This window comes from Cetorhinus maximus, chromosome 15 (assembly GCF_964194155.1).
Source record: "Cetorhinus maximus chromosome 15, sCetMax3.hap1.1, whole genome shotgun sequence".
Taxonomy (NCBI): Eukaryota; Metazoa; Chordata; class Chondrichthyes; order Lamniformes; family Cetorhinidae; genus Cetorhinus; species Cetorhinus maximus.
The window spans coordinates 48,507,575-48,531,428 of NC_135893.1; positions in this window are offsets into that span (position 1 = coordinate 48,507,575).

A 23,854-nucleotide genomic window follows, 5' to 3' on the forward strand; every position below is an offset into this window, starting at 1 on the left:
ACGGATAGTAAGAGCTTCTTTAAACATATAAAATGGAAGAGAGAGGCCAAAGTGAACATGGGCCCCTAAGAGAATGAGGCCGGGGAAATAATAATGAGGAACCAGGAAATGGCAGAGGATTTGAATAAATATTTTGCATCAGTCTTCACAGTAGAAGACACTAATAGCATACCAAGAATACTAAATAATCAAGGAGCAAAAGTGGGGAGGAAATAAATACAATAACTATCACTAGAGAAAAAGTACTAGGGAAACTAATGGGGCTAAAGGTTGATGAGTCCCCTGGACCTGATGGGCTGCATCCTAGCATAATAAAGGAAGTAGCTACAGAGATAGTGGATGCACTGGTAGTAATCTTCCAAAAATCCTTAGATTCTGGAAAAGTCCCAGAGGATTGGAAAACTGCCAACGTAACACCCTTATTCAAAAAGGGAAGGAGATCAAACAACAGGTAACTATAGGCCAGTTAGCTTAACATCTGTCATTGGGAAAATGTTAGAGTCTGTTATAAAGGATGTAATAGCAGAGCATTTAGAAATGCATAATCTAATCAAGCAGAATCAGCATGGCTTCATGAAGGGGAAATCACGACTGACAAATTTGTTAGAATTATTTGTGGAGGTAACAAGCATGACAGATAAAGGGGAACCAGTAGATGTAATATATTTGGATTTCCTATAGGCGTTGAAATAAGAGCCCATGGTGTTGGGGGTAGTTTGTTAGCATGGTAAGAGGATTGGCTAACTAATAGAAGACAGAGGGCAGACTCTTCGGCTCGGGCATGCGTCCTGACGTCACCGCGCATCACTCAGCTCTTCAGTTCTGCGGGTGCGCAGTGGTATTGGCTGCGTGCCTGTCGAACTGTCAAAGGCCTATTAAGGCCATTTAAAAACTAATTAAAATAATTAAATGAGCTGCCCGCTCAACTTTAAGATTGGCGGGCAGACGAAGAGCCCAGGCGGCCTTCGCATTTATCATGAAACCTCATCCACGGGCGGGATGAGGTTTCATGAAGGTTTTTAAAGTTTAACAAAAATTTATTATAAAATTCATTGACATGTCCCAGCTCATGTGACATGGTCACATGAGGGGACATGCCTTAAAAATGTTTTTTTTTTCTTTATTAAAATTTTCCAAAATCAAAGTAACCTCCCTGAAGTAGCTCTGTGCTCTTTCTGCATCACGCTGGGCTGCCCTTAATTGGCCCACCCACGTAAAATGGGTGGCTATCGGCTGCACACCCACCCACGCCAGCTCCCGCCCAGCCTCCCAGTCGAGGAGGGGGGCATTTTCAGGATGGCAACCTGTAAGTCGGGGAGTGCCACAGGGATCAGTGCTGGGGCCACAATTATTTAAAATATATATTAATGACTTGGATGAGGGAAATGAATGTACTATTGCCAAGTTTGCGGATGATACAAAAATAGGTGGGAAGGCAAGTGGTGAGGCTGACATAAGGAGTCTACAGAGGGATATAGACAGGTTAAGTGAGTGGGCAAAAATTTGGCAGATGGAATATAATGTGGGAAAATGTAAGGTTATGCACTTTGTCAGGAAGAATAGATGAACTGAATATCATTTAGATGGTGAAAGACTGCAGAAAGCTGCAGCACAGAGGGATTTGAGGGTCCTCGTACATGAATCACAAAAAGCTAGCATACAAGTTCAACAGGTAATAGGGAAGGCAAATGGAATGTTGGCCTTTATTTCAAATGGAATGGTGTATAAAAATAGGGAAGTCTTGCTAAAACTATACAAGGCACTCATTAGACAATACCTAGAATACTGTGAACAGATATACTGGCATTGGAGGCAATCCAGAAAAGGTTGACTAGGTTAATCCCATGTATGGGGGGATTTTCTTATGAGGAGTGGTTGAGTAGGTTGGGCCTGTACTCATTGGAATTTAGAAGAATGAGAGGTGACCTTATTGAAATATTTAAGATTTTTAGGGGGCTTTGACAGGGTAGATGCTGAGAGGTTGTTTCCCCTTGTCGGAGAGTCTAGGACCAGAGGGCATAATCTCAAAGTAAGGGGGCATCCATTTAAGACAGAGATGAGGAGGAATTTCTTCTCTCAGAGAAATCTGTGGATTTCTTTACCGCAGAGGGCTATGGAGGCTGGGTCATTAAGTATATTCAAGGCTGAGATAGACAGGTTTTTAATCAGTAAGGGAATCAAAGATAATTCTGAAAAAGCATGAAAGTGGGGTTGAGGATTATCAGATCAGCCATGATCTCATTAAATGGCAGAGCAGACTCGATGGGCCAAATGGCCTACTTCTGCTCCTATGTCTTATAGTCTTATGGTCTTGGTTAAGTCTGAAGGTCCCTTCACACATGCTGAAGAGCGCTGGCCACCACTTGGATGACCACTGTGTTGTAAGGAACATATATTTTTATTTCTGTTGGACTGTTTAAAGAACATATCTTTTTATTTTCTGTTGGGCTGTGGATCAGAATTACAATGGCTGCAGATTGAAGGACATGTCTTCTGGAACAGGATGAGAGATATATACAATGGTGCAGTCCTGGAACAGAGTGTGCCATGAAAGACAGGATGGTGCCCGAAAGGAGTTCTGGACCAAGGGAGCTGCTGGACAACAGTATTTTAATTGGCTTCTGACCAGGTGACTGGGGTTTTGTATGGTAGCAATACAGCAGAAAGCTCCTGACCTGCAAAGAGAAAACATCTAAAATCTCTTTTCCTCATATCTCTATAAGCTGCTCTCTTTCTGAGGAAATCCCTCTAAAAAGGAAAAGGGGAAGGCCACTGTTAGAGACATTGAAAAGCAAGTTCTCAACCAGTGAACTAAATACCGAAAGTGCTGGAAGACCACCTCATGTCATCAACAAGAACTGAAAGGAATCTGGAAGACATCGATCAAAATCAACCCATCAAATCCTGCACTCTGGAATTGGTGCTATTGAACTGTTTTATCCCACCCTTAAAATCCATGCTTTGTGTGTCTTGTGTGTGTGTGTGTGTGTATAGGGACTTAAGAAGGGGGTACAGGTTAAGTTATAGTGTTAGAATTTAGCGGTTCATATTTCTTTCTTTTGCCACTCATTCACAACAGTTTATTCAATAAACAGTTATTTGCTTATTAAGTTTACAAACTTGGTGCTCGTATTCTGTTAACCTAAATTAAACAGTTAGGTAGAATTGGGGCAATCTGGTGGTTTGGTCAAACTTTTCACATTTGTCGTGGCTCAGGGAACAGTGGGGCTTGATATTACAGCGCACTGTCCCCAGTGAGTCATGACAAAGCTTGGGGGCTCGTCCAGGATATTTTGGAACAAAAGACAACAAAGATTTGGGTGTAGATTTGGTAAATAATAAAAGCTAAAAGGAAACACCAGGTTTGCACTGTTAAAAATAAGATGGCACTGGAATCTGCTAAAGCTTTCCTGCAGGTGGAAGAGATGTCCCTGATGATTTTACAAGGGACCCCAAAAAACAGGTTAATCGAATTGGCAAGTAAATTAAGAGTAGGATTACCTGCCAAAGTTAGGAAGGCAGAAATAATTGAAGAGATGGCACAGCATTTGAAATTGGAAGGAATACCCGAGAAACTGAATTCTCCAAGGGGTGGTTCATTGGAACGGGCTCAAATTCAGTTGCAAATAAAACAATTGGAACTAGAGGTAGCAGAAAAGAAAGAGCATTTCAAAGGGAACAGGCAGAAAGGGCATTCCAAAAGGAAGAGGTCGAAAAGGAAAGAGAAAGGACATTTCAAAGGGAGTGAGAAACGGTGGAGGTAGGAAAGGAGGAAAGGGAAAAAGAGAGAATTCCAGCTTAGAAAGCTGACAGTTAAAAAAGAGACACCAGTGGGTGAGGCAGGACTGATTTCCAGATCAGAACCCATTGAGGAGATGTTTAAATTTGTACAAGCTCTTACAAAGTTTGAGGAAAGGGATGTTGAAGCATTCTTTATTTCATTTATGAAAATAGCTAAACAGATGAACTAGCCAAAGGAAAACTGGACGTTGCCCATGCAGAGCAAACTGAGCGGTAGAGCACAGGAAATTCATGCTTCACTGTCAGAGGAGGTTTCTAGGGATTATGATGTGGTGAAAAAAGCCATTTTCAGTGCATGTGAGTTGATACCTGAAGCACAGGGAAAAAAGTTTCAAAATTTAAGGCAACAGCCTGGGCAAATTTATACTGAATTTGAAGGGATTAAGCAAAGTAGTTCTGACAGGTGGAAATGGGCATTAGGAGTTGAAACTGCCTATGAAGTTCTCAGAGAGACCATTCTCTTGGAATAATTTAAAAACTCCCTATCTTCTGTAATAATAACCCATGTTGAAGACCAAAGGGTTGCAACTGACAGACAAACAACAGTAATGGCTGATGATTATGAGCTGATCCATAAAATTAAACCTTTTTTTCATCACCCCATAACTTTGGAAAGGATAGAAAGTGGGAGAGTGAAAAGAAGGCAAGAAGCCAGGATAAAGAATAGAAATCTCCTCCCGAGAACAGGAAGGAAGTGACTGAGGGTGGAGGTGAAACTCGAAGGTTCTAAGTGTTTCTATTGTAATAAAGTGGGACATATTCGTTTTGAATGCTTGAAATTGCGAGGGAAGCACATGGGACCTACTGGAGTTCGTAAGAGTGAGTTGGAAAAGGAAACTCAAAAAGAAAATGCCACGGATCAAATTGTAGCTTTAACTACAAATAAGGGACTGGAGGTAAACACTGCTGTGAATGTAGGTGAAGTGAATAAAGTAGATGAAAGATATAAAGGGTTTTTGTCTAAAGAAAAGTTAACCCCTTTTGCATCAAATGATGCAGCTAAACCCATAGCTATATTAAGAGACACAGGAAATCCTCAAACTCTTTTGCTGGAAAAGGACCTAGTTTTCCCTCCAGAGAGTTCAATGAAACTAAAGTATTGGTAAACAGGATAAGTGGAGAGTATATCCCGGTTCCATTGTACAAAGTGCAATTGCAGTGTGATTTGTTGTCTGAATCGGTGGTTGTAGGGGTGGTTAAGAAATTACCTGTGGATAGAGTTGATTTACTCCTGGGGAATGATTTGGCAGGAGTGAAGGTTATAGCTTCACCAATATAATTACGGAAAGTCTGAGAGAGGCTAAAGAGACGGAGCAGTTATAAGAACAAGTTCTTGGTATTTTTGCATCGTGTGTGGTGACCAGAGCAATGGCTGAACAAAGTCCATCACCAGAGATCAAAGTAACACCACAAGCAGATGTTAGAGTAGCTGAAACTTTCTTTAAGGATAAGGATATTTCAAAGGGAGTGTTTGGCAGGTCTTCGTTATTTGAGGCTCAGAAAGCAGATCCAGAGTTAAATAAGTTAGCACAGTCAGCTCACACTGAAGCTGAGACTGAAGGATTTCCAGAGTGCTATTACATTAAAATCAGAGTTCTGTTGAGGAAGTGGAGACACCCTCACAGAGCTGCGGATGAGGAATGGATGGTTGTTCATCAGATAGTGGTACCACCCAAATATTGTAAGGATGTATTGCGAGTAGCACATGAAATTCCTATGGCAGGACACGTAGGAATGTGGAAAACCCAAGCATTGATAAACAAGCATTTTACCTGGCCAAGGTTTCATAAGGAAGTAGTGCAATTTTGTAAAACGTGTCATACATGTCAGGTAGTAGATAAACCTCAACTCCCCCCAATATCAAACTCTCATGATGGCATCATGGACTCAAACAGTTAGTCTCTTCAGGGATCTCACACAACCATTAGCAGGGACACACATCAACATTCATTCTCTGACGGAGACTTTCACATCACCACCATCCCATCTATCATGTTGCTCACACTCCATCCTTAGTCCCTTCTGGGGAGGGCTCACCACACACAGGGAACATGCATCTCACCCAACCTCTGCTCCATCCCTTCTCATCACATCGCATGTCTTTCTTTCTTCTTCATACAGGCCAAGCTGGTGCACAACAGGCGCGAGAGAGAACAGACCGGGGGAGGGATGGCCAACATCATCGCCCTCAGTGAGCTTGAGGAGGCTGCAGCTGAGCTGACTGGGGAGGACAGGGATCAATCCTGTGGGGAAGGGGAGATCAGCCTCTCCCACCCAACCCAGTATGGATCACAGTTCCGTCACTTCAGCAAATCCTGACATTCACAGTGAGTCATGTGCAGTCTTATCTAGCTGACGCTCATTAACTGAAACTCTATTTTCTATTTTCTAGGCACCAGCAGATCGAGGCCCCCAACCCAGCCCAGCATCAGTGCGAGCCCCCAGGCCACGCCTGAAGAGAAAACTCCGAAAGAACCGTCCCGGCACTCACACACACTCTCCACCAGCTCAGAGACACACACATCGATGGGACACAGCTGTAGGTTAGGCTCGGGCTCACTTTCTGGGGAACACCTCACTGACACGTCCCCGCAGCAGTCGGAGACAGGGACAGCCCAGGTCTCTGGCACTCGGGGGGCTGCTGGGGACCAGCCACCCACTCAGTCCGAGTCAGATGATGAGCCTTTGGAAGCAGCCGACAACTCAATGCTGGAGATGCAACAACAGGCGGTGGAACATCAGGCAGAGATTCAACAGTCACTCAGCAGACTAGAACGAATGATGGAGGAGTCCGACCGCGTTCTGTCTGATGTCGTGGCTCCGACATGCGAGCGCCTCAAGGTCACCACGGGAAGGCTGGTGACCACCATGGAGACCTTGGTCCAGTAGGTCTTGGTGGATTTACACTCGGCCCTGCACTCCATGGCCACACACCCTGGGGGGCACCATCAGGATGTAGGTGACATGGGGACGAGGCACCTTGACCTCCCTCCGAGTGCACCATCTCCTGCAGGAGTCAGGGTGGGGCCCTGGGGCACCCACAGGGAGAATAAACATCAGCTGGAAACCCCGGGGGCCTCCTCTTAGGACACTCCAAGGGTGTGCAGCCGCTCACAGCCCCCTCTGCCTGTCACCCCATCCACTCCAGCTTCTCAGGCCACCGAGGGCGCTTCAGCCCCTGGACAGGTGACTCTTATCAGGCTGGGGCCCTCCAGGCCTTGGGCCACCAGAGGACGTCCACCAAGGTCATCACAGGCATCAGGACGTAGCAGTCAGCAGGCTGCCTCCAACTCTGCTGCGGATGTCGGGGCTGCACCCAGGAGTAGCGGCAGAGTTAGAAAAGATAAGACAAATTGATGTCACTTTTAGATCACAGGTGTGCTGGACATGTAAATACATTGCACTTTTATTAATACATTTGATGATTACATGAATGTTTTGGGAAACTGAAGGATTTGTGAACTTGTACATTGAAATCCTCTTATGTCAAGGTTTGGCCAGCCTCCCACATCGCTTCTTGGCCTTTTGGCTAAGATCAAGTGTAGTCGTGAAGCGATGGCTATAACCAGTCAAGCCCCATACCATGGGGTACGAAACACTGTTTGGGTGACGGTGAAGGACAGTGAAGGAGGAGCACCCATGGATCGGGCCTTCTTCATCAAGCGGATCCTGTTGAAGGCGTGTGGATTTGAAGCGGAGGAGATCTACTCCCTGCAAGATTTCCCCAGTGCTGGGTTTTTTGATGTGACTTTCAAGCGTGCGGCAGCTTGCGTCAAGTTCCTGAAGGTGTTCGAGGAGAAGGGAGACCAGCCGGAGATGAAGATCCTGACGGTGGAGCCGCTCTTTGCTCTGCCGTTGCAACAGGACCGTGTGGTGACTGTGCATCTCTACAACCCCCACGTCCCTGTCGCTGACGTGTTCACCTTCCTCGCCAGGTACGTCGACAAGGTTAGGAGCTGCACCAAGGTTAGAGACGCCTTCGGGATTTGGACATGCAAACGCCAGATTAAGGTCACGCTCAAGACCGAAGGTAAAGGAGCCATCTTCCACCCTCCTTCCAGCTTCGCTATCGGGGGAAGCTGTGGCTACCTTGTCTACGCTGGGCAGCCCAAACTTTGTCGCTCATGCGGCAAATCTGGTCATGTGGCGGCCGACTGCAGTGACTCCCTCTGCAAGAACTGCAAACAGGAAGGGCACCAGACAAAGGACTGCAAACGGACTAAATGCTGAAACCTGTGTGGCGAGGCAGGTCACCTCTACAGGACCTGCCCCAAACGCTGCCTCACTTATGCACAGGCAGCCAAAGCCAACGAGGGGTAAGCAGATGAAATGCTTCGTGTCACTACTACCAAGGACACTTGCAACCCTTCAACCACCAAGGCCCCCAGGGAGAACAACGGGACAAAGGAGGACACAGAGAGAGACAAGGTGGAGGAAAAGATTGAGGCAGCAGACAGCCAATCAACAGCACTTCCCCCTGAACCTCCCACTCCTCAGGAGAGCGAATCAATGGAGGAGGAAGCAACGGAAAATCAGCAGGGGGAGTGGCAGCTGGTGAAGAACAGGCTAGGAAGGGACCAAGCCACTTCCCAGACAAGAGGCGACACGGATGGCAAGGGCAGCTGCTCTTCAGACGAAGAAGTGCAAAGGCGGCACCTACAGAAGAAGCGGCAAAGCTCTAGCGAGTTGGAGGATGAGACACCCGAGCTCCAGAACATTGGAGACAATGAGGAGACCAGCGCACCCCAACTTTGCCCACAACCCGAAGAGGCCAGCGCACCCCAGCCCCAGGAATCTGGGAGCAGTGAAGCGCTCAGCGCACCCCAGCTCCGGGAAGCCGGGAGCAGCAACACCCCAGAGGGGGAGAGGATTGGAGAAGCTTCTCCAACAGAGGACATTTCAAATCTCGTTCTCTTCACGAATCCCCAGATACCACCAGAGCAGAACATCTTCAACGGGGAGGTTCAGGACAGTTTCCTCAGCCCATCCAAAGTGAGGCAATTGTGAACACTATGGGTATGCAGGAGCAGGCCAAAGGTCTGGGACTCTCAGAGACAACAGGTTTGGTAAGAGACTGAATGCTTTAAAATGGGTGTAAAGATTGTATCCATGAATGTGCGTAGCATTAAATCTATTACGCGATGTGTTGCGACCTTGGACTACCTTGCCAAGGTCAAAGCTGACCTGCTGTTTCTGCAGGAGTGTGCGATACTGCACCTCAGCTCCTACAGGCAATGGTCACGATGGTGGTCCCATGGGCCATCGATCTGGTCGGGAGGAAACGACTCTCGTTCCTCTGGGCTGGGTATTCTGCTGCGGGGAGGCAACTTCACCGTCTCGAGGTTAAGGAGGTGGTGGGCGGGCACCTCCTCGTAGCAGACGTAATGTACAAGAATTCCCCACTCCGGTTAATTAACGTGTACGCCCCGTCACAAAAGGGCGAGCGGATGGCGGTATTTCAGCAGCAGCTGGTGACCTCCAGGCCGGTCATCCTGGGCGGTGACTTCAACTGCATCATCGATGTGGCTGGATGATCCGGCAGGGCCGACAGCAAATTGGATGCTACGTCCAGATCCCTGATAGAAACAGTTAAGGATGCCAAGCTGCGCGACGTCTTCAGCAACCCTGCAGATGGAGCGCAGCATAGATACACCTGGTCACGGCCAGACGGGTCCATCCGTTCCAGGATAGACTTCCTGTTTGTGTCCCGTGCGTTTGCAGTCAGATCCACTGACGTCAAGCCGGTGTTCTTCTCTGACCACTGCCTCCTACTGGCGGACTGCCACTTGGAGAAGGACCTGAGGGTGGGCAGGGGGGCATGGAAGCTAAATGTGCAACTGCTGACCCCAGAGAGCATTGAGGAGCTCAAGAGGGATTACAAAGGTTGGAGAACCGTGAAACCCCTCTTTGAGTCCCTGACACACTGGTGGGAAGCGGTCAAGGGAAACATCAAGAGGTTTTTCATCCTCAAAGGTGCCCAGAAAGCTAGAAAGGAACAGAGGGAAATGTCCCAACTCCAGAAAAACATGCAGCACCTGCTGCAGCTGCAGCCGATGGGGGTCAATGTCAAGGAGGAACTCCAAGAGGTGAAGTGCCAGCAAGCCTCGCTCTTTGCCTCGGAGGCCTCCAAGATCATCTTCTGTTCCAGAGTCCGCTCCGTGGAGCAGGATGAGACGTGCTCACGTTTCTTCTTCCAAAAGGTACAGAGAGAGAGAGCTCTGTCATCAGCAGCCTGAAGGAAGAAGATGGCTCAGTAAAGTCATCGCAGTCCGACATTTTGAGGATCAGCATATCCTTTTATGCCGGATTGTGTGATGTGAAGCCCACAGACAGCATGGCCTCCCAATCCTTCCTGTCCTCTATCACGGAGGTCTTAGGCGACAGTACACAGGAAAGCCTGGACAAACCACTAACTCCTGACGAACTGAATAAGGCCCTTGAGTCCTTCGTGAAGAGTAAGACTCCCGGAAGCGACGGCTTGCCGGCGGAGTTGTATTCGGCTCTGTGGGACTTGATCGACCCAGACCTGCTAGAAGTGTACGAGAGTATGCTTCTGGCCGGCAGCATGTCAGAATCCATGAGGAAAGGCATCATCACCCTCATCTACAAGCATAAGGGGGAAAGGGAGGAATTAGAAATTGGCAACCTATTTCACTGTTGAATGTGGACTATAAGATTCTGTCCAAGGTCAACACCAATCAGGTCAAGTCCACTCTGGAATTGGTGATCCACCCTGACCAGACCTGCACTGTGCCGGGCAGGAAGATCATTGACAGCCTCGCGCTGCTCAGGGATACGATTGCCTATGTGCAGGACAGGGGTGTGGATACCTGCCTTATCAGCCTGGATCAGGAGAAGGCCTTTGATAGAATATCGCACACCTACATGGTGGATGTGCTCTCCAAAATGGGGTTTGGGGAGGGAATTCGCAATTGGATCCAACTGCTCTACACTAACATCAGTAGCGCAGTCTCAATCAAGGGGTGGGAATCAGATAGCTTTCTTATTAAATCTGGAGTCAGGCAGGGCTGCCCTCTCTCCCCTGTCCTGTTTGTGTGTTGCATAGAACCCTTTGCTGAGTCCATCAGGAAGGATCTGGGCATAAGAGGAGTGATGATCCCAGGCAGTGGAGGCACTCAGGTCAAAGCCTCCCTGTACATGGACGATGTCGCCGTCTTCTGCTCAGATCCGCTGTCGGTGTGCAGACTGATCCACATCTGCGACCAGTTCGAACGGGCCTCGGGAGCCAAGATAAATCGTAGGAAGAGCGAGGCCATGTTCTTTGGGAACTGGGCTGACCGATCCTTTGTCCCCTTCACCGTCAGGGCTGATGGCCTGAAGGTGCTGGGGACATGGTTCAGAGGGACCGGGGCATGCGTTAGAAACTGGAAGGATCGAGTGTCTATGGTGAAAAGGAAACTGGGCATGTGGGAGCGACGCTCCCTCTCTATTGCGGATAAGAACCTGGTCATCAGGTGTGAGGCACTCTCGCTGTTGCTGTACGTGGCGCAGGTCTGGCCCATTCCGGACTCCTGCGTGGTGGCGATCACCCGAGCCATCTTTCGCTTTATCTGGAGGTCGAAAATGGATCGTGTCTGCAGTGACGCGATGTACAAGCCTCTAGATAACGGGGGAAAAAACATGTCCAACATCGCCCTCATACTGATGGCCACCTTTGTGTGCGACTGCATCAAACTGTGTGTAGACCCTCAGTATGCAAACACCAAGTGTCACTACGTGCTGAGGTTCTACCTGTCCCCAGTGTTACGAAGGATGGGTCTGGCCACGCTGCCGCGGAACGCTCCAAGTAGTTGGACCGTGCCGTACCACCTGTCCCTGGTGGAAAAATTTATGCAGAGAAACACCTTTGACCACAAATCCATCAGGCAGTGGTCGGCATGTAACGTCTTAGAGGCCCTGCGGGAAAAGGAGAGGGTGGATCCTGTGGGATGGTTCCCCGAGCAGACTGTCAAAGTCGTTTGGCAGAATACCTCATCGCCAGAACTTTCCAACAAGCACCAAGACGTAGCTTGGCTGGTGGTGAGAAAGGCCCTCCCCGTCAGATCCTTCCAACACACCAGGGAGACTCACCCCCTCTGCACGTTGCCCTCGAGGTGGCTGTGATTGGGACGAGACTGTTGTTCACCTCCTTGTGGATTGTGCCTTTGCAAAGAAGGTCTGGAGAGAGATGCAGTGGTTTCTGTCGAGATTCATCCCGAGCAGTTCTGTGACACAGGACTCTGTGCTCTACGGGCTGTTCCCAGGGACACACACCGAGACAAACATCCACTGCAGCTGGAGGATCATCAACTCGGTGAAAGACGCTCTTTGGTCTGCCCGAAACTTGTTGGTCTTCCAGCGCAAAGAGTTTTCCCCGACCGAGTGTTGCAGACTGGAACATTCCAAGGTCCAGGACTACGTGCTGAGGGACGCACTAAAGCTTGGGGCAGCGGCCGCAAAGGCGCAATGGGGAAAGGTTGCTGTCTAAGACCTTTCAGCCACAGTGCACCGAGGGGCTGGGAATTGTGTAGACCCCTCGGGCTATATGCTTCACACTGAATGTATGCATTGAATACTAATTGTATTATAATTGTATTGAAGCAGCTCAAAGTGCAACATGATGTATATTGATAACTCCAATACCATTGCACTGTCTGACTGTCTGTAATGACCATATTGAAATGATTGTAATATTCATTGATTGTATTGATGCACCTCGTGATCCATGTGTAAAAGTTGAATCTGATTGTACTTTTGTGATTGTGATTTTGAAATGTTTTGGAATGTTCTTCCAGATATTTTATGAATAAAGTATATTTTTCAAAAAAATACTCTAAGCAGAATCCTGCTCACTCCGGCGGCAACAAGAGCTTGGATGGCAACCCCAGAAAGGTCCACTCGTGTTCGCCCTTCTCCCTCAGGGCCATTTACAGCCTTCCCTCCCTATTGCCCACCTGTGTTCATCAACCCCACCCTCGCCTCACAGCCCACCCCAGTTGAAGTGCTAGTTTCTGAAAGTGGGTTTCTGCCTGACCACCACTGACCACCTTGAGGACAACGGTGTTAGCCAGCGGGTGTAGAAGTCCCCTACACTCCCCCAGCTCCGGCCACAGTACTGGTCACTGTCTGAAGGTGGAGGCCTGTATGAGTACCACAGCACAGTGGTGTCCTTCAGGACAATGTAGGCAAAGAGCAGGAGCAGAGCCTCCCTACAGCCCCAGCAATGTGATGTTCATCACAAGACCGGCGCAGCGCTGTGGCAGGTAGGCTATGGATGCTCCACTCACCTCGAAGTTACCAGCAAACTGAGGCCCAAATTGTGCATGCCACCCCTTTTCAAACAGGTTTGAGGCTGACGTAATTTCCTGCTGGCAAGATTGTAAGGTGTGACAAGATGCTGGTGAGCAGCTGTTTTAATGAGCATTCATGAAAGGTTAATGAATGCAAATGGTGTTCACGCCGCTAGCCGCCATAAACCCAATTGCAAACTGTTTTTACGCCACTGGATGTCCAATTTTTTGCATGCCACTGGATTCTCCGCTCCCGCCCGTCACGAAAACCTACTGCAGGCGGGATGGGAAAATTCCGCCGTGTGTGTGTGTGTGTGTGTTAGTGTGTGTGCATTTGTGTGTGTGTGTGTGTTAGTGTGTGTGCATTTGTGTGTGTGTGTGTTAGTGTGTGTGCATTTGTGTGTGTGTGTGTGTTAGTGTGTCTGTGGGAGAGTGAGTGTGTGTGTGTGCGTCTGTTAGTGTGCAAGAATGTTTCTGCATGTGTGTGCTACTGTGTGTGTGCATGTGAGTGTGTGTCAGCATGTTTGTGTGTGCCTGTTAATGTGCGTTTGTTAGTGTGTGTGTTAGTGTGTGTGTGTGTACACAAGTGTGAGAATGTGTGAGTATGTGTTTATGTCTTAGTGTGCATGTGAGTGTGTGTGGTGTGTGTGTGTGTTAGTGTGCAAATAAGTGTCTGCGTGTGTGCATGTGTGTGCTAGTATGTGTGTGTTAGTGTCCGTGTTAATGTCTGTGCATTTATGTGTGTGTGTTCATGTGTCTGTGGGAGTGTGAGTGTGTGTGTTAGTGTGCAAGTATGTGTCTGTGTGTGTGCGTGTGTGTGTGTCAGTATGATTATGTGCCCATGTTAATGTGTGTTTGTTAGTGTGTGTTAGTGAGTGAGCGTGTGGGTATGCAAGTGTGTGAGTATGTGTTTGTGTGTTTGTCTTAGTGTGTGTGTGCGTGTGTATGAGTGTATGTGTGAGTATGTGTGTGTGCATGAGTGTGTGTGTGTGAGAGAGAGAGAGGAATTGTGTGTGTTAGTGTGTGTGTGGGTGTGAGTGTGAGTGTGAGAGTGTGTGTGTGTGCAAGTGCATGTATGTGCGAGTGTGCGTGTGTGAGACTGAGTGTGTTAGTGTGTGTCAGTGTCTGTGCGTACATTTGTGTTTGTATGTGTGTGTGCATGTGCGTGTGAGAGAGATGAATTGTGTGTGTGTGTGTGTGTGTTAGTGTGTGTGTGGGAGTGTGAGTGTGTGTGTGAGTGTATGTGTGCGCGAGTGTGTGTGACTGCGAGCATGTTAGTGTGTGTGTGAATTTGTGTGTCAATGTCTGTGTGTGCAATAGTGTGTGTCAGCGTGTGTGTGTATTTTTGTGTGTCTGTGTGTGTGAGTAGAGAACTGAATTTTATGCCCCACTGGCCGACCCCATCAGGCGTAAAATCACACGAGAAGACGTCAGGCAAGCGTCCCAATGCCATTGCGCACTCGCGCAATATTTCACTCAGCGGGAGCACATAAAAGTCGGAAGTGCGCCCGCCAACAATTAAGAGGGCAATTAAGCCCATTAATGGTGAAATTGTCTCCAATTTTTTGTGGCCCGTCCAACATTATGGTTGGTGGATGGGTCAGTCGGCCAGGCGGCCGATTTACATTTTTCATCAAACCTCATCCAAGGGCGGGATGAAATCTCTGTCATAAAATAAAAATAAAAATAAGTATCTGTTCGCAGTATTTTTATGAGGTATATTTTCAGGTGCCTGATTGTGATGCATGGACCTATTTTTGCAGTTTTTAAAAACTCTATTTGATGGTTTTCAGGTCTGCAGCTCCCTGAGGAAGCTGTCTGCCTCCAGGGTGCTTTCTCGCTAAGCTCACCCGCGCCCGCAGTGATGTCATCGCCCACCCTCTACCTGCCCCCCACCACCAGCAGCACCGTTAATTAGCCGGCCAGCGTGTAATTGTGGTTGGGGCCCGATCGCGGGCGACGGGCGGCTTCCCGAGCTCTCCTGGGCCCGCCTGCCAAGCTCGCCCAACAAGCGCAATATCCTGCCCTATGTGTGTGTTATTGTGTGAGCATGAGTGTGTTTCCCTGTGTGTGTGTGTGAAGGAAAAGAGAGGCTTTTAGCAGGTACAAGGGGGGCAAATTGGCAGAGCCATTAGTGGAGTACAGACAGTGCAGGGTGGAGCTTAAGAAAGCAATTAGGAGAGCAAAGAGGGGATATGAGAAAGCTCTGGCTAGTAAAAATAGGGAAAATCCCAAGATATTCTATAAGTATATCAATAGGAAGAGGATAGAGTAGTTTATATGGATTTCAGCAAAGCCTTTGACAAGGTCCCACATGGGAGACTTATAAAGAAGGCAAATGCACATGGGATACAGGGTAATTTGATAAGGTGGATTCAAAATTGGCTTAGTTGTGGGAGACAGGGGGTGATGACAGAAGGATGCTTTAGTGACTGGAAGCCTGTGTCCAGTGGCGTACCACAGGGATCTGTGCTGGGTCCCCTATTATTCGTCATTTATATAAAACAACATAGATGACTATGTGGGGGGTAGGATTAGTAAATTTGTGGATGACACAAAGATTGGCCAGGTGGTTAACAGTGAGGTTGAATGTCTTGGGCTACAGGAAGATATAGACGGGATGGTCAAATGGGCAGATAAGTGGCAGATGGAATTTAACCCTGAAAAATGTGAGGTAATACACTTTGGAAGGAGTAATTTGACAAGGAAGTATTCAATGAATGGCATGACACTAGGAAGTTCTGAGGAACAAAGGGACCTTGGCGTGTGTGTCCATAGATCTCTGAAGGCGGAGGGGTGGTGAAAAAGGCATATGGGACACTTGCCTTTATCAATCGAGGCATAGATTACAAAAGTAGGGAGGTCATGTTGGAGTTGTATAGAACCTTGGTGAGGCCACAGCTGGAGTACTGTGTGCAGTTCTAGTCGCTACATTATAGGAAGGATGTGATTGCACTGGAGGGGGTGCAGAGGAGATTCACCAGGATGTTGCCTGGGATGAAACATTTAAGTTATGGAGAGAGTTGGATAGACTTGGGTTGTTTTCATTGGAGCAGAGAAGACTGAGGGGCAACCTGATTCAGGTATACAAGATTATGAGGGGCATGGACAGGGTGGATAGGGAGCAGCTGTTCCCCTTAGTTGAAGGGTCAGTCACGAGGGGACACAAGTTCTAAGTGAGGGGCAGGAGGTTTAGGGAGGATGTGAGGAAAAACTTTTTTACCCAGAGGGTGGTGATGGTGTGGAATGCACTGCCTGGGAGGGTGGTGGAGGCGGGTTGCCTCACATCCTTTAAAAAGCACCTGGATGAGCACTTGGCACGTCATAACATTCAAGGCTATGGGCCAAGTGCTGGTAAATGGGATTAGGTAAGTAGGTCAGGTGGTTGGTAAGATTTTTGAGTCCATTAATAAGGATGAGATTTCAGAATACTTGGAAGTGCACGGTAAAATAGGGCAAAGTCAGCGTGGTTTCATCAAGGGGAGGTCATACCTGTTAGAATTCTTTGAGGAGTTAACGAGTAGGTTAGACAAAGGAGAGCCAATGGATGTTATCTACTTGGACTTCCAGAAGGCCTTTGACAAGGTGCCGCACAGGAGGCTGCTCAGTAAGATAAGAGCCCATGGTGTTAGAGGCAAGGTACTAGCATGGATAGAAGATTGGCTGTCTGGCAGGAGGCAGAGAGTGGGGATAAGGGGGTCCTTCTCAGGATGGCAGCCGGTCACTAGTGGAGTTCCGCAGGGGTCAGTGTTGGGACCACAACTTTTCACTTTATACATTAATGATCTAGATGAAGGAACTGAGGGCATCCTGGCTAAGTTTGCAGATGATACAAAGATAGGTGGAGGGACGGGTAGTATTGAGGAGACGGGGAGGCTGCAGAAGGATTTGGACAGGTTAGGAGAATGGGCAAAGAAGTGGCAGATGGAATACAATGTGGGGAAGTGTGAGATCATGCACTTTGGTAGGAAGAATAGAGGCATAGACTATTTTCTAAATGGGGAGAGAATTCAGAAATCTGGAGTGCAAAGGGACTTGGGAGTCCTAGTCCAGGATTCTCTTCAGGTCAACTTGCAGGTTGAGTCGGTAGTTAGGAAGGCAAATGCAATGTTGGCATTTATTTCGAGAGGACTAGAATATAAAAGCAGGGATGAGCTGCTGAGGCTTTATAAGGCTCTGGTCAGACCACATTTAGAATATTGTGAGCAATTTTGGGCCCCGTATCTCAGGAAGGATGTGCTGGCCCTGGAGAGGGTCCAGAGGAGGTTCACGAGAACGATCCCAGGAATGAAAGGCTTAACATATGAGGAACGTTTGAGGACTCTGGGCCTATACTCGATGGAGTTTGGAAGGATATGGGGGGATCTGATTGAAACTTACAGAATACTGAAAGGTCTGGATAGAGTGGACGTGGGGAAGATGTTTCCATTAGTAGGAGAAACTAGGACCCGAGGGCACAGCCTCAGAGAACAGGGAAGACCTTTTAGAACAGAGATGAGGAGAAACTTCTTTAGCCAGAGAGTGGTGAATCTATGGAATTCATTGCCACAGAAGGCTGTGGAGGCCAGGTCATTGAGCGTACTTAAGACCGAGATAGATCGGTTCTTGATTGGTAAGGGGATCAAAGGTTACGGGGAGAAGGCGGGAGAATGGGGTTGAGAAACTTATCAGCCATGATTGAATGGCGGAGCAGACTCAATGGGCTGAATGGCCTAATTTCTGCTCCTATGTCTTATGGTCTTATGGTCAGGTGTTTCTCCCGTGTCAGTGCAGACTCGATGGGCCGAAGGGTCTCTTCTGCACTGTGTGATTCTGTGATTCTGTGCATTTGTGCTTGTCAGCATATGACCAGGGTTTTCCAGTCGTTGGGCAGGCTGGGCGGGGCTGGGCAGGAGCGGCCCCGAAACCAACCACCGCCCACGATCGGGCCCTGACTGCGACTTCACGTTGGCTGGCCAATTAATGGGCAGCCAGTGTGAATCGTGTGCTGTAGCACTCAGCGCTTCCGCGGTGGGGGTGGGAGGAGGGCGAGCTCGGAGGTTTAAGCATGTCAAAGCTCCCTGAGGTACTGAGCTGCCCCAGAGAGCTGAAGGTTTTTAAAATTAAAAATAAAGAAATTGGAAGTGTAATAAACATGTCCCCTCACGTAACTCTGTCACATGAGCGGGGACATGTTATTAATTAAGTTTTAAAATTTTAATGTTATTTTTATTTGCTTTAGGAAATCTCACCCTGCCCGTGGATGAGGTTTCCTAAAAAGTGCAAAGGCCGCTTGGCCTTTTCGCCTGCTCATCAAACGTAAGGTTGGACAGGCAGCAAAAAATTCAAGTTAATTGATCATTTAATGGCCTTAACAGGCCTTTTACTTGTCGGCAGGCCCGCTGCCAACTCCAGCGCACGCCCACCGAACGAAATATCGCGGGACTGCGGGTTGACGTCAGGATGCTCGCCCGATGTCATCGCGCATCATTTTATGCTCGAGCGGGTTGGGTGTGCGCTCACCCACCTTGCTAAAAATTTCACCCGGTCTATATGTCGTGTGTTTATGTGTGTGTGCGTGTGTGTTTGTTCTTGTGCGTACATGTGTGTACTAATGTGTGAGTGTGTTAGTGTTAGTGTTAACATGTGGGTGTTAGTACTAGTGTCAGTGTGTGTGTCTGTGTGTATGCGTTAGTGTGTGCATCTACACAAGAGCATAAGAACTAGGAGCAGGAGGAGGCAATTCAGCACCTCGAGCCTGCCCCGCCATTCAATACGATCATGTCTGATCTCATTTCGGCCTCAACTCCAATTTCCCGCCCTCTCCCCATAACCTTTCAACCCGTTACTAATTAAAAATCTCTCTATCTCCTCCTTAAATTTATTCAGCATCCCGGCATCCACTGCACTCTGAGGTAGTGAATTCCACAGATTCACGGCCCTTTGAGAAAAGTAATTCCTCCTCATCTCTGATTTAAATCTACCACCCCTTAGCCTAAAACTATGGCCTCTCATTCTAGAATGCCCCACAAGGGGAAACATCCGCTCCACGTCTACTTTGTCTATCCCCTTTAGCATCTTATGTACCTCAATTAGATCTCCTCTCATCCTTCTAAACTCTAGCGAGTACAGGCCTAAACTGCTCAATCTCTCCTCATAAGACAAGCCCTGTGTCTCTGGAATCAATCTAGTGAACCTCCTCTGAACCGCCTCCAACGCAATTACATCCTTCCTCAAGTAAGAGGACCAAAACTGTGCACAGTACTCCAGGTGTCGTCTCACCAATGCCTTGTACAGTTGCAACAACACTTCCCTATTTTTATACCCTATTCCTTTAGCAATAAATGCCAAAATTCCATTTGCCTTCCTTATTACCTGCTGTACCTGCATACTAGCTTTCAGCGATTCATGCATGAGGACACCCAGATCCCTCTGCACTGAAGCATTCGGAAGTTTCTCTCCATTTAAATAATAAGTTGCCTTTTTATTCTTCCGACCAAAATGGATAACCTCACACTTACCCACGTTAAAGTCCATCTGCCAAATTTTGGCCCATTCACCTAACCTGTCCATATCCATTTGTAAATTTCTTATTTCTTCATTGCAACTTACTTTCCCACCTATTTTGGTGTCATCTGCAAATTTAGCTACAGTATTTTCTATCCCTGAATCCAAGTCATTTATATAGATTGTAAATAGTTGGGTCCCCCAAGGACCGAACCCTGTGGCATCCCACTAGTTACAGCTTGCCATCCAGAAAAAGACCCATTTATCCCGACTCTCTGCTTTTCTGCTTTCTGTTGGTTAGCCAATCCTCTGTCCAAGCTAACATACTGCCCCTAACTCCGTGTGATATGTGAGTGTATGTGTGTGCTCGTGTGAGAGTGGATGTGTGTGTGTTATTGTATGTGCTTATTTGTTAATGTGTATGTGTGTGTGTATGTCTGAGTGTGTGTGTTAGTGTGCATGTGTGAGTGTTTTAGTGTTTGTGTGAGTGTATTTGTGTGTGTGTCTGTGTGAATGTATGCTGTGTTAGTATTTGTGTGTGTGTGTGCCATGTGTTAGTGTGTGTATGTGTATGTATATGTCTTTTTGTGTGTGTGTACGTGTAAGTGTCTGTGCGTTTATGTGTGTGCTATGTGAGGGTGGGTGTGTATATGTTATTGTGTGTGCTAATGTGTTAGAATGTGTATGTGTGTTTTAGTGTGCATGTTTCTGTGTGTATTTGTGTGTGTGTGTCTGTGTGAGTGTATGCCATGTGTTAGTGTGTGTGTGTCTGTGTTAATATGTGCGTTTGTGTGTGTATGTGTCTGTGTTAATGTGTGCATGTGTGAGTGTGTGTATGTGCCTGTGTTAATGTGTGTGTGCGCGAGTGTGTGTCTGTGTTAATGTGTGTGTGTCTGTGTTAATGTGTGTGTGTGTCTTTGCATTAATGTGTGCGTGTGTACGTGAGTGTGTGTGTGTGTCTGTGTTAATGTGTGTGTGTGTGTCTGTGTGTGTTTGTGTCTGTTAATGTGTGTGTCTGTGTTAATGTGTGTATGTGTCAGTGTTAATGTGCGTGTGTGAGTGCATGCGTGCCTGTGTTAATGTGAGAATGTGTGTGTGTTTGTGTCTGTGTTAATGTGTATATGTTTGTGTCTGTGTTAACGTGTGTGTGTGTGAGTGTGTGTGTGTCTGTGTTAATGTGTGTGTTTGTGTGTGTCTGTGTTAATGTGTGTGTGTGCGTGAGTGTGTGTTTGTGTCTGTGTTAATGTGTGTGTGTGTGTTTGTGTCTGTGTTAATGTGTGTGTGTGTCTGTGTTAATGTGTGTGTTTGTGTGTGTCTGTGTTAATGTGTGTGTGTGTGTGTTTGTGTGTGTCTGTGTTAATGTGTGTGAGTGTGTATGTGTCTGTGTTAATGTGTGTGTGTGTGTGTGTTTGTGTGTGTGTGAGTGTGTGTGTATGTGTTAATGTGTGTGTTTGTGTGTGTCTGTGTTAATGTGTGTGTGTGAGTGTTTGTGTGTGTCTGTGTTAATGTGTGTGAGTGTGTATGTGTCTGTGTTAATGTGTGTGTGTGTGTGTGTTTGTGTGTGTGTGAGTGTGTGTGTATGTGTTAATGTGTGTGTGTGTGTGTGTGTGAGTGTGTATGTGTCTGTGTTAGTGTGTGTGTGTGTGTGAGTGTGTGTGTGTATGTGTTAATGTGTGTGTGCTATTGTTAGTGTTAATGGGCAGAACTATAGGTTCCGCAGGCAAGCACAAGTCCAGCCCAATTAGGCATAAAATAGCGCGCGATATTCCAGTTGGTGGGCACGAGCGAGTGCTGGCGCCGCACCCACCATTAATTAAGAGGTCACTTAAGGCCATTAAAAAGCCAATTGACAGAGATTTTCTGTTGCCCGTGCAATTTTGCGCTCGTTGCATGGGCAAAACGGGCAGGCGGCCAGCCGACAGTTTCAAAAACCTCATCCACGGGCAGGATAAAAAGGGTCAGCAGCATTGCCAGTGTGAGCAGTGTGGAGTTTGGTAGATAGTTTGCTGCTGGTGACCTAATGGTACTTGGCAGCTTCATCTCTGTTCGGGGCTTCATTCTTAGCATTTCCAGGCTTCATTCAGGACTCCTTGGTGTCTCCAAGGCCCCCGGAGGATTCAGACCGTGTGGACCCTTCCAGGTATCAGACAGCGAGGGCAGCGTGAGGCTGTAGGGTGGGAGGGTGAGGGTTTGACGGTAGTGGTAGAAGGGATGGCGAGGGTGGTTAGTGGGGACTCGGAGGCAGACATGGAGCCTGGGTATGGAATGGAGGTGGGGGAGGCGAATGTGGATAGGAGTGAGATTTTCAGGAAGGAAGGGAACGTGCACATTCACCTGGACATCCCTGAAAGAAAAGGGTTGTGTCTGGCAGGTCACAGATGGGAGGTGGAAGGAGATGCCGGGGAGGTCAACAGTGATGGGGGAAAGGAAATGGGTGACTGGGGGAGGGGAAAGGATGGGAGAGTGAAAGAAAAACTGTAGCACTAACAAGCTGGCTAAATCGAAAGTGAAATGAGAGTCATGGTGGGTGTGATCAGTGGGTGGGTGGAGATGCAGGTCAGCTCAGATGGACAACTGAAAGCAAACCCCAGCAGGCAGCATTGAAAATGCTCAGGACATTGAGATGAGTGTGATAGGGGAAGGATCCACGTGTTTGGGAGAGTGATTGTACAAGGCTCTGAAAGGCCCTGCCACACACACACACTTCTCCCTCCAGAATCACTCGTGGTCTGGCTGCATGTGGCTGACCTGTTGGAGGGGACGGGGCAGCAGCGGGGTGGAGGGGGATGCGCAGGGAGGACTCGCGAAGCCTGTCAATGACGCTGAAAGACACCATTATACATTATTCGGTGAAAGTGAATATATTTTCAGATTGTAAAGTGACAAATTGTGTTCACCCGTGCAATCACCTGTAATCAGAATTTCTTAACTTTTGAATACCTTAGACTTCTCGGTGCTGCCCTGACATCCGCAGCAGGGGTGGAGACAGCCTGTGCAATGTTTGGCCCTGTCACCTCTGATGCCTTTGGCATGGAACTTCTGGAGAGCCGAGACCTTGGGGGTCCCGGCTTGCTTTGGCTGTCCTCCTGTGGGCCAGCTGCTCCCTCTGTGGTGACAGAGGACGAGGTTGAGGGGGTCACAGGCAAAGGGGACTCAGAGGGAGAGGACAGACTCTGAGATTCCTGAGTGGGTGACCCAGGGGTGTCCAGCTGCTGCTGGTGACTTATTGGTATATGGCAACTTCATCTCTGTTCCTCCCTTTGGGTGCCCAAGGGCCCCGGCCTGACTCCTTGAGGGGCCAGAACATCTGGGGGGATGTTGAAGTGCCCCATTTTCCTCTCGCATTGCCACTGCAGGAACTCACCCATGGTTCCTGCAATGGAGTGCAGGTCTGTGCACATCTCCATATTCTGCTGGGCTGGGGTCTCCATGGAGTCTGCCACCCTCTCCAAGGAAACCTCCATACACACACATGTGCGCACTGCTTCATCAGAGAGCAGGTGGGCACACTCCTCCAACTCGCATGCCACTCTGCTGAGGGCTTCCAACAGCTAACAGCTCTGTGTGATGTCCCTACGCTTTCTGCTGACTCTCCACAATGAGTTGGAAGGCCAAATCCAGAGGTTTGTCAGCTGACTCGGACCCCACAGATGCCTCTTCCCCAGCAGCCCTCCGAATTCCGGGGAGCTCGGCTGAACCTGCCTCCTCCTGCTGCGGACATGTGTCCGTGCGGTGACCACCAAATTGTGAACCCGAGCCTGCTCTAGATCTAGATCCCACTGAGGTGTGTGTCTCTGCGCTGGTGGAGGGTGTGGGTAAGCACTGTGACGGGTCTTCCAGGCTGCTTATTTCCAGCTCTTCAATGGAGGAGATGTCCTCTTGGCTGGAGGTGAGGACGTGGATGGAGCTGAGGGACTGGCTGGCTGAGGGTGTCAGTCGCTTGGCAGAGCTCTCTGTGAACCAAAGTAGAGATAATTAGTGCATGTCAGCAGAGTCAAAGCAGGAGAGAGAGAGCACTCACATTCCGTTGAGAGAGGGGTGATGTGGTGCAGGATCCTCACGAGGGCATTTGCCACCAGCCTCTCCATCACCGCAGGCACGGTCCACATCCCCAAAGTTCAGTGCGATAGCACACTCCTCAAAGTGAGTGAGGGGCCTAATGTGGACCACACCACCACCAGTCTGGGACCTCTCCCTGCTGCTGTGAGCCAGCTTCTCCTGCATGGGAACAGATGGAGAAAGTGTGAGCAGGATGCATGGCACTGTGTGGAATGTTT